This window comes from Solanum dulcamara, chromosome 12 (assembly GCF_947179165.1).
Source record: "Solanum dulcamara chromosome 12, daSolDulc1.2, whole genome shotgun sequence".
NCBI lineage: Eukaryota > Viridiplantae > Streptophyta > Magnoliopsida > Solanales > Solanaceae > Solanum > Solanum dulcamara.
The window spans coordinates 20,783,756-20,796,002 of record NC_077248.1 but is presented as its reverse complement, the minus strand read 5'-3'; the positions used below and the strand labels follow the sequence as shown (position 1 = coordinate 20,796,002).

Here is a 12,247-nt window from a genome sequence, read left to right as displayed (position 1 = left end):
CCAATAACTACAGATGGAAGTGGTTATGGTAGGGGCTATCATTCTAAAGGGCATGGTGTCCAAGGTCATGGTGGTCGCCAGTTCGGTCGAAATAGCGGGCAGGATGAAACTACTAGGATACAGCCTGGTAGGGGAAATAGTCAGATGGGCGACAACGCCTATTGTTATACTTTCCCTGGGAAGGCAGAGGCAGAGGCATTTGATATTGTTATGACATGTACTCTTCTTATTTGTGATCGCATGGCTTTCATATTGTTTGATCCTGAATCCACCTTTAGTTATGTATCTTCCACATTTGCTGATGGACTTGATTTACATTGTGACTTACTTAAAATGCCTATTCATGTTTCTACTCTTGCTGGTGAGTTTATGCTAGTTGAGAAGGTGTATAAGTATTGCCTTGTGACTTTTGTGAAGAGCATAACTTATGTAGATTTGATTATTTTGGAGATGATTGACTTTGATGTAATCTTGGGTATGACTTGGCTCTCTCCGAATTTTACTATCTTAGATTGAAATGCTAAGAGCATGACCTTGGCTAATCCTGGGATGGATTAGTTGGTATGGAAGGGTTACTATTCTTACCTCCCCAGTTCGGATTATCTCTTTCCTTCACTCTAAGAGGTTCATGAGTAAGGGTTGTTTATCCTTCCTATCACATCTTAGGGATGGTAGTTTGAAAGTGCCTTCAATTGAGTCAATTTCAATAGTGCGTGAGTTTATGGATATTTTCCCTGCAAACTAGCCTGGTATGCCAATGGATAGGGATATTGATTTTGTATCGACCTTGAGCTGGGCACTCACCCTATTTCCATTCCATCTTATAGAATGGCCCCAGCTAAGTTGATAGAGTTGAAGTCCCAACATCAGGAGTTGTTAGGTAAAGGTTTTATTAGACCAAATGTCTTTTCTTGGGGTGCTCCAATTTTATTTGGGAAGAAGGAAGATGGTAGTCTTCGTATGTGTATAGACTACAGCCAGTTGAACAAGGTGAATATTAAAAATAAGTATCCCCTTCCCCGCATTGATGACTTAGTCGATCAGTTGCAATGTCTTATATTTTCTCAAAAATTGATTTGAGGTCTGATTACCACCATGTAAAAATACAGGTAGAGAATGTGTCAAAGAATGCTTTTCGAACTAGGTATGGACACTATGAGTTCTTGGTAATTTTTTTTGGGCTTACAAATATGCCTACTACTTTCATAAGCTTGATGAACGAAATCTTTTAGCCATATCTGAATCTTTTTGTTATTATATTTATTGATGATATACTGATCTACTTAAAGAGAAAAAAGGAACATGAAGAGCATTTGAGAATTGTTTTGGAATTATTATGGGAGAAGAGTCCTTATGCCAAATTATCCAAATATGAGTTTCGTCTTGATTCAGTGTCCTTCTTGCGGAACATGGTTTCTAAGGATGGACTGATGGTGGATCCCCAAAAGATTAAAGCGGTGAAGAGTTGGGCAAGGTCCACTAATGTCTGAAAGGTAAGGAGCTTTGTTATTTTGGCTAGCTACTACCATAGGTTCATCGAGGGATTTGTTTCCATTGCTTGCCAGCTGACCAGTCTGACCAAGCAGAATGCTCCATTTATGTGGTCGGATGAGTGTGAAGAGGATTTTCTAAAGCTCAAAACCTTATTGACTACTGAACTGATTCTTGCCTTACCAGTAGAAGGTAAGAATTTCATTTTTTATTGTGATGCATCTTATTATGGTTTAGGTGTAGTGCTAATGCATAATAGAAATGTAATTGCCTATGCTTCAAGGCAATTGAAGGTGCATAAACACAAATATCTCACTCATGATTTAGAGTTGGCTACAGGTGTATTTACATTGAAGTAATGGAGACATTATCTATATGAGGTCAAGTGTGAAGTGTATACAGATCATTGCAGTTTACAACATGTGTTCACTCAAAGAGACTTGAATTTGAGGTAGATTAGGTGGATGGAATAGTTTAAATACTATGATATTATTATTCTTTATCACCCCAGGAAAAGCTAATATGTGATTGTTGCCTTGAGCAGAAAAGTAGGAAGCATGGGAAGTTTAGCTCATTTGCAATTTTCTAGACGCCCATTGGCTAGAGAGGTTTAAACTCTGGCTAATGACTTCATGAGGCTGGAAGTAACTGAGAAAGGAGGATTCTTGGCTTGTGTGGAGGCAAGCTCTCCTTTTCTTGACAAGATTAAAGGAAAGCAGTTTGATGATGAGAAGTTGAGTCGAATTCATGATATGGTCTTACAGACAGAGGCCAGGGAGGCTGTGATTAATGAGTAAGGTGTCTTGAGGATCAAGGGATGAGTATGTGTGACCCGTTTGATAATTTGATTCAAACTATTCTTGAAGAGGCTCACATTTAGAGGTACTTTATACATCCTGGTGCAACCAAGATGTATCGTGCTTTGAGATAACATTATTGGTAGATTAGAATAAAGTATGACATTGTTGATATTTTTGCTCATTGTCCGACTGTCAGCAGGTAAAATATGAGCACCATAGGCCTGGAGGGATACTTTAGAGAATGCCCATTCCTGAATGGAAGTGAAAAATGATACATCCTGGTGCAACCAAGATGTATCGTGATTTGAGACAATATTATTAGAAGAGTAGAATGAAGTATGACATTATTGATTTTTTGCTTATTGTTCGAACTATCAGCAGGTAAAATATGAGCACCATAGGCCTGGAGGGATACTTCAGAGAATGCCCATTCCTGAATGGAAGTGAAAAATGATTGCAATTGATTTTTTAATTGGTTTTCAAAAGATATTGGGTAAGTATGATTCGATATGGGTGATTTTTGATAGGTTAACTAAGTCTAAACAATTTAGTCCTATCAAGGTGACTTATAATGGAGAGAAATTAGCCAAACTCTATATTTATGAGATTGTTCGATTGCATGGAGTCCCAATTTCCATCATATCAGATAGAGGTACGCAGTTTACTTCTAATTTTTGAAGGACCTTGCATGATGAGCTAGGTACAAGATTGGATCTTAGTACTGCATTTCCTCCTCAATCTATGGGCAGTTTGAGTGGATAATTCAAGTATTAGAAGATATGCTAAATGCTTCATGATTACATGATGGATTTTGGTGGTAATTGGGATAAGTTCTTACCTTTGGCAGAGTTTTCATACAATAATAGCTATTACTCGAGTATTGATATGGCTCGACTTAAGACATTATGTGGGAGGAGATGTAGGTCTCCGATTGGCTAGTTTGATGCATTTGAGGTGAGACCTTGTGGGACTGAACTTTTGTAGGAATCATTAGAGAAGGTGAAATTTATTGAGGAGAAGCTTCTAGCAACTCAAAGTGGGTAGAAGGAGTATGCAGACCGAAAGGTCAGAGACATGGAATTTCTGGAGGGAGAACAAGTGTTACTGAAGGTTTCACCCATAAAGGGTATGGTGAGGTTTGGTAAGCGAGGTTAGCTTAGTTTGAGGTAAATTGGGCCATTCAAAGTTCTTAAGTATGTGGAGAGGTGGCCTATTGTTACACACCACACTCTCGAGCTCGGAATGTCTCTTAATTTCTTTAGACATTATCATGTGAGCCGGATAAGCTACGACACTATCAAATGACTCCAAGAAAAGGAGAATGTGATACCCTATAGTAGAGAAGGTTGGAAATAGAGTCATAAGAATCCGAAAGGAATTGGAGGCCAAGTAATGAGTCGTAGGAGTCGATTTACCTACGTAAGCTACTAATTTAGAAGTCTTATACGCTTGAGTTTCTTAATGACATACCAAGCTTACGTAGCATGGATTACATAGGCTCCTAAAATAAGATGAGATTACGAACCCACGAGGAAGGGGAAAAGACGATGCGTGGCAGCCAATGGAGGAGTGACACGTGGCAGCACCTCAAGCAAGCAGGTGATGCACCCACTTAGGGTCAAGTAGGTGATGCAGCTGCTTGGGGATGGACCCCACTTCCACATGGCATCCCCTAGTTGGCAGCATGATATGGTGGCTAATTATGGCTCGACACGTGTCACCCTAAGGGGATGACATGTGCCACCTCCAAGGAAGCCCATGTATTTTTGTTGTATGACTCTTAAGTTAAGTTTTTTATCCAAAATTTCAGCAAACATAAGAGAAACGAAGGGAGAAAACGTTAGATAGCCAAAGAAGGCAGCCACGGCTTAAGAGAAAAACTAAGGTAAGTTTCTAATTTTCTCTCCGTGAATTAATTATATACGGTGTTCATCAAGCACGTAGAGATGTATATATGTATCTTACGATGTCTACGGAACCATAACTTCATCTTTACGCTTGGAACAAACAAGAGAAAATTGAAAGGAAAAATTCTAGGAACAAGAGGAGGGAGCTACGGGTTTGGCCCTTTGGAGGTGAGTCTCCGACTTTCGTTCTGTGAATTAATTATTTATGGTATACCACATTTGTATAAAAATGTTTAATAGCTTGAAATCTTAATTTGGGGCAGCGAAGAAGTGTCAAAAACAGTCCACTCCGTTTCAGCACGGCAAGAGATATTCGAAGCAAGTTTTGGCTAGTTTTGGCCAATTTCGGGTAAGGTAAGGTTTCTCATTTAAATTTGGACTTTATGGGGTTGTTATGGATTCTATTATGTACCTTTTATACTGCTGGAAGTAAGGAAAAATCGTGGGTATGCTCAGCAAAATAAACAATCTAAATTGAAGTCGCCGTAGTTAAATTATAGTCGAAGTGTGGCGTGGTGTGTTTGGAGGCTGCTTCTGGTTGGGTGGTGTGTGTTGCAGGGTCTAAATGTGTTATAAAATAGTTGTGAAAGTTTCTGGTTGCATCCACATGATTCCACACTTAGTATGATTAAAGGTTTCGCAAAATAGAAACTAGAAACCCTATTTTGGATATCGTAATTTCGAGCGAGTCGTTCGGAGGTTGTAATGTATAATGTTGCAAAGTTTTCTATATATACGAGCTTCTTTTTATGTTTTGGGTTGTCTGTATATATTAGGGATGTGATTGGGAATTCGGATAGGGCACATTATAGGGGAGGTGCTATCCGATTTTCGTTAACGCCTTAACTAGTTAAGGAACTAGTCGAGAAGGCGAGCGAGGGAATGGGGTTTATGAATACTCTTAAGTAATGTAAGACGCTGAAAGGTCTAAAGAGGTTGATGTTCGTATTGATTTCATGTTACCTAGGTTCACGGGACGACAAGACGGCCGGGACAAAGACTAACCCATAACAGGTATGTAGAGCTATTCTTCTTTTCTTTTGGCATGTCTTAGGTATAAGCTATGAATGGTTTGTATATGCAATTTGGGGATAATTCCACTCGTGAAACTCCAAGTGTAATTCATAAACTGTTTTCACTTTGTAATGTTAAAACTCCTATAATAGTTGAGTTATTGCCTTTCCAGGCTACTAGATTATGAATAGTAGTATATGTAAAGCCTGTCTGTTCTTCCTTTTGGAAGGTCTTAAGTATAAATGTAATAGCATATGATATGAGGTGGAGGTATATCCAGTTATACGCTCCAGGTATAACTTGTGACTTTTATTTACTACTTGGTATTAGAATTCTTAAAATAGTTGAGCTACTACCCTCGAGTCTCATATCTGCTGAATAATACTTGAATGTGTTAGCTCCTATTCCTAAAGTCTCTGCAACGACAAATGTCTCTACTTCCATAAGTTGTTTAACCTTGTCTCGATACACGTCTATGATTCCTGAAACTCCAATTGATATGCTCCGTAACGATGTTTAGGAGATACTTAAGACGATTACTACTCTGATCTTCAGGTGACGATTCACTTGACTGTTTCATTGAGTCTCAAATGATGACTTACTTGCATATAGTTTCTCACTACTCTACTCGAGCACACTGTAACCCATCTTCCTTCGAGTCTCATAAGGGGGTCGGGAATGCGGTCGTGCCTAGGTTTACTATTCGTTCACTGAGTCCTGGGCTGGCTATATATATATGTATGAAGTATATGAGGATTAAATGTCATATACGATGAAGTGAAGCATACGATGACGCCGTATGTGATGATGATCGTCACCGCATCCCGGGCCGGATATATATATGATAATATAATGGAAAATGTGGATTGAGCCGTATGTTCTTCGGTATTATTTTAAATTATGGATCAGGCCGAACGTTCCTCGGCATATTTTACTGTATGATGATGGTACGCTATAGATGTACACTACTCTTTCACCGAGTCCCTCACTAAAGGGTTGGATACTTTATGTAGGCATGCATATGAAAATATAGGGATACATTTATGACCCCGAACCCCAGAATTGATTGGACATGCTGTGACGACATATGAGATTATGTCGTATACGATGATATGATGCCGTATACGACGACATGATGAAATGATACACATGATGATAGGACGACACATGATTATGATGAAATGATTGTGATACCGAGTTCACTAGAGGGCTGGGTACAGGGTATGATAAGGTATATGACTGCATGTCCTAAGCTGCAGGTACAGTAATCTATTAACTGTTATACATGTTTTGTGTATCCCCATTTCAGTTGTTGTTTCAGTTATGATATGTTATGCTTTATATACTCAGTACATATGTCGTACTGACCCCCCGTTCTTCGGAGGGGTGCGTTTCATGCCCGCAGGTACAGATGTTCATTTTGGAGATTGGTCAGCTTAGGAGTTCCTCTCAACTATGTCGGAAATACTTCACTGTCCTGGAGCCTAATTTTTGATATTGGTTATTTAATATACATATTTATTTATTCAGGGGTACGGCGGGGGCATTCTCCCGTCATATGATGTAGTTATTATTCTTAGAGGTCTGTAGACATGTGTATGTGGGTTATTTGTAAGTTTGTTTCAGTTGTGCTCCTATGACGTATTGCAAATGTTTTTGTGGTATGGCAGCCTCGTTGGCTCGCGTGCCCTTTTCTTTTATGATACAGATGAATGGGGCTACAGGTTCCTGAAAAAACATTTTTGACCCATTGGGGTTTGTATATAATATCACATCACACACGGTTCAACTTAAGGGTAGCTGATAGATACGTATAAGGGGGTCCAAGTCAGACTCCAGTCGCGGCCTACGGGGTTGGGTCGTGACACCTATGAATTAGGTTTTACCTCCAGGTTTGTCCGGAGTGCACCCGATGTTTCATATGTCAATGCTAAAGAAATATACTGGTGATGGAAACTACATTATTCGGTCTTACTTGATGAGAATTTATCTCATGAGGAGTAGCCTGTAGCTATTTTAGATAGGGAAGTCTAAAAGTTGAGGTCAAAGGAGATTGTATCTGTGAAGGTCCAATGGAAGAATCATCCGATTAAAGAGTCCACTTGGGAGACTGAGGTAGATATGCATGGAAGATATCAACATCTGTTCATCGAGTCAGGTACCCTTCCATATCCTCTTTTTTCTTTTGAACGATCGGGGATGAACGGTGGATAAATTGGTATATGATGTAATGACCCATTAGGTTGTTTTGAGTACAAGAGTTTTTTATTCCATAAAAGTTTCATTCCGTAAATTTTAGATAAAATTTTTGACCATTTGATAACTATGATTATTTAGTTGATGGATAAATTTAGACATTAATTTAATTGGAGAGCTAAATTAATAATTTTTTAATACCCTATACAACTTGTTCAATATATATTAAAATAAATTATGGGTTAAATATTTTCTTTTTTTTTACTGTACAAAGTAACTGCTGCATCCCCACCCAATTCCCAAAGGGAACGTTACTATGCCGACGAGAAAGCAAAACTATCTCAGGTAAAAGATTGCATATATATATATATATGTAGCATTTGTTGACGAGAAAGCAATACTATTCCAGGTAAAAGATTGCATATATATATATATATATATATATATATATTGTTTGTTATTGCGATGATTTATAGGATGTAGGTGTATGAACTATTATTATATATTAGTTTAGGAAGAAATGGGTTTAAAGTTTCTTTTAGTTATTGTTGGCAAAGAGTGGTGGGCAATTATGACATCATTGATTGTGAAATAGTTGAGAGCTAATTATAGGCAATTATAAATTATTCATCGGAGGGATGGGTAAAATATGAATGATTGGCAGTATTGGTTTCTTCCCCTTCTCTGACTATTTGGCGTGATTAATATAATTTTGGGTTTGTAATATTCTTTCTTTTTCACATAGGTATCACATAAGTTTTGGTAAATTAGTATAGATAATTAATTATTAGATGTATTTTATTATATGAATATCATTATATTTATGATATTTAGAGGAATTAGAACAAATTCTAGGCATAAAATTTTAAAAATATGCGACTTGTTATATTAATTGGTGTCAAGATAGGAACTTGATTATAGTGATATGGGTGTCTATTGAATCGTTTACTTACGAATATTATATATTTGATAGATTGGAAACGTTTCGAGGCATTAAACAAAGGAAAAACATCGGTAAATTAGCTTGCTTAACTTCGGTTCTTCGGTTGAGGTAGGTTATGGTTTATTCTATATCATAGAGAGACTCTTAATAGTGATCGATAGTCATTTAGTAGTGTTGTGAAGTTTTTTATGTATTTAATTATTGTAGTTTGGATGGTTGATATATTCTTGTGATTGGTCTGCAATCCCAAGACTGTAAAATTCATAATCTTGAATTTGCTTTGTCAAAAGTGATGCTTTGAATAAAGAAGGTTTAATAAAATATTGTTAATGAAGTGGAATGTGATAGTAAAAAATGATGAATTAATTATATTATGAAATCGGGTGTCATAAGTCGACATGATATATTTTGATCGGGTGTAATGAGATAACACGATATTATTGGATCGGGTGTCACGTGCTGGCAAGATAATATTAAAGGAAAACATATTAAAATGACTTAATACAACCCAATTTCAAATAACTTATTTTCCAAAAGTGCATGGTGTGGAGGCCTGAGTTCTCATGTATATTATTGATATTGTTTATTAATTACGTAATTATTTTATTAAGTTGTCACTTGATCTTGATCTTGTTGTTTCCCACCTGTTAAGTGATATAGTTGATTTTCTGCTATTACTTTATGCATATTGAGTTGTATTTCGAGTCGACCGATGATACCTACATAGTACATGTTGCCATGTACGGACCCTACTTGTATATTTCTTTATTTTATTTTGTTGAGTGCAGTGAGTGTACTATCGACTTTGACTCGCCCTCAGCTTTAGCCTGTTTGTAGCATATCAGCTTCTAGGGTGAGATATCTTCCTAGCTCTTGGTGGATTCTCTTAGTCATGGCATGATGTCCTTAGTTTTGGAAAACAAACTATTTTATTTATCTATTGTGGTGTTTGATACTGTAGATTTGATATTTTGAGATTAGATGTCCTTGATGTAATGACTTTTAGATTTTGGAGAAAACAATGTAATAAACTTAAGTAGATTGTGTTATTTCTTACTTTCATAAGTTTGAGCTTCCGCATTATTATCGTATTTTATAAGTTGAAAAGCTAATATAAGTTGGGTTTTGTTTCGTTGGTTTTCCAACTTCGGAGGTTAAGTGTGAGTGTCAGTCATTGCCCATTTTGGATCGTGACATTTATAGATTGGTTAAACCATTAGAATTAGGTAGAATTGAAACATATTATTTAAGTAGAGAACTCAAATAAATGAAGGTTTTTTTGTTACTCATGAAATATAATTAGATGTTATAAATATGATAGATTTTTTCACAAACTTGTTAAACAAATTGATTAATGAAAAAACTGGAGAAAAAAAATCAGAGGTGACACACCATTTGTTTATACCTAGCTTTACTATTATATATAGATTCACGAATGAAGGATCTTTTTGTTTCATTGGTAATTTTTCTGGACAATTACCTCTTGATTAACAAAAAGATAGACTCTAATGAAGTATTCTCTCCTTCTCATTTTATGCGGCACCATTTGATTTGGTACGATATTTAATAAAAATGAAAGAATTTTAAAATTTGTGGTCTAGAATAATTATTAGATATTTGTGTGACTATAAATCATTTTACTAAGTCTAAAAGAAAAAAATTAAAATAAAAGTATTTCTAATTACATTAAGGTTTGAGACGAAATATAAAAGGATGCCACATAAATTAGACAAAAGGATTACTACTTCTACAATCAGAACTATTTGATGCCATCAATACTTAAAATATTAATTGTTGTTGTGGAGCTAAATCATTAATTTGAATAATTTTTTCCATCCTCTAGCTTTTGTAGTGAAAATTTGGGTCCTCTTGACAAGTGAAAGAGTTTCATCGAGGTAGAATACATTTTTCTTCTTTCCGCTTTATTCAATCTGTTTCTATTTGACTAATTAGGTGTGTTAAATAGGTGGATTGAGTTAAATTTAGATTAATTAATATAAGTATAATTTTTAGGAGTCACATAGGGTAAGAAGAAAATTACATTTTATCCCTACATTTTACCAATTTCCAAAATTTCCTACAAATTTATATCATCCGGATACATAATAGTCATCCAGATACATAAATGTTGATACATTACAGAACTTGTCTGTTGAGCTTAGAAAGAAAATAAAAAGTAAAATTACATGTCAGTTTCACAAATCACGCAAAAAACATTGATATCAATCTCCCTCAAAATTTTAGGAACTTTAAACAATTCAAATTTTCAATTTTCTTCTCCTTAATCTATCACAAATCGTTACAAGTTTTCTTCTTCCTCTTCTTCTTTTTCTTCCTCTTCTTCTCCTCCTCTTCTTCTTCTCTTCTTCCTCCTCTTCCTATTCCTCCTCTTACTCCTCCTCCTCCTCCTATTCCTCCTATTCCTCTTCCTCCTCCTCCTCCTCCTCCTCCTCCTATTGCTCGTCCTCCTCCTCTTCCTCCTCCCCCTCCTCTTCTTCTTCTTCTTCTTCTTCTTCTTCTTCTTCCTCTTCCTTTTTTTCGTCCTCTTCCTCTTCCTCCTCTTCTTCTTTCCCTTCTTATTCTTCCTCCTCCTCTTCTTCCTCCTCTTCCTCCTATTCTTCTTCCTCCTACTCCTCCTCCTCCTTCTATTCCTCCTCTTCATCTTCCTCCACCTCCTCCTCTTCCTAATCCTCCTCCTTCTCTTCTTCCTCCTCTTCTCCTTCCTCCTCCTCTTCCTCCTCCTCTTCTTCTTCCTCTGCTACTTCTTCTTCTTCTTCTTCTTTCTCTTCCTCTTGCTCCTCTCCTTCTTCTTCCACCTCCTCCTCTTCTTCTTCTCCTTCTCCTCCTCCTCCTCAATCTTCTTCCTCTTTCTCTTGCTCTTCTTCTTCCTTTTTCTCCTCTTCCTCCTCTTCTTATTCTTTCTCTTCCTCCCCTTCCTCCTCCTCCTCCTCCTCCTCTTCCTTTTCTTCCTCTTCTTCCTCCTCTTCTTCCTCTTTTTCTTCTTCTTCCTCTTCTTCCTCCTCTTTCTACTCCTCCTCCTCTTTCTCTTCCTCCTCTTCTTCTTCCTCTTTCTATTCCTCCTCTTCCTCTTCCTCTTCCTCCTCTTCCTCTTCTTATTCTTCCTCTTCCTATTCCTCCTCCTCCTCTCCCTACTACTCCTCCTCTTCTTAATCCTCCTCTCTCTTCTTCTTCTTCCTCTTCCTCTTCTTTTTCCTCTTCCTCTTGATCTTCTTATTCCTTTTCCTCCTCTTCCTCCTCCTCCTATTCTTTCTCTTCCTCCTCTTCCTCCTCTTCCTCCTCCTCCTCTTCTTCCACTTCTTCTTCCTCTTTTTATTCTTCTTCCTCCTCCTCCTCCTCTTCCTCTTTTTCTTCTTCTTTTCTTCCTCTTCCTCTTCCTCTTCCTCTTCCTCTTCCTCCTCCTCCTCCTCCTCCTCCTCCTCCTTCTCTTCCTTTTCTTCCTCTTCTTCCTCCTTTTCTTTCTATTCCTCTTCTTCTTCCTCTTCCTCTTCTTCTTCCTCTTCCTGTTCCTCTTCTTCTTTCTCCTCTTCCTTCTCTTCTTCCTCTTCCTATTCCTCCTCCTCCTCTCCCTACTACTCCTCCTCTTCTTAATTCTCCTCTCTCTTCTTCTTCTTCCTCTTCCTTTTCTTTTTCCTCTTCCTCTTGCTCTTCTTATTCCTTTTCCTCCTCTTCCTCCTCCTCCTACTCTTTCTCTTCTTCCACCTCTTCTTCCTCTTTTTATTCTTCTTTCTCCTCTTCCTCCTCCTCCTACTCCTCCTCCTCCTCCTCTTCCTCTTTTTCTTCTTCTTTTCTTCCTCTTTCTCTTCCTCTTCCTCCACCTCCTCCTCCTCCTCCTCCTTTTCTTCCTCTTCTTCCTCCTCTTCCTCCTCTTCTTCCAC

The 12,247-nt window shown here is 37.5% G+C and overlaps 1 pseudogene; it reads left to right on the top strand.

Moving 5' to 3' along the window:
- Positions 1-2,123: 2,123 nt before the first annotated feature.
- LOC129875674 (isoflavone reductase homolog) overlaps positions 2,124-12,247 on the top strand; it is a 32,930-nt pseudogene continuing 22,806 nt past the window's right edge.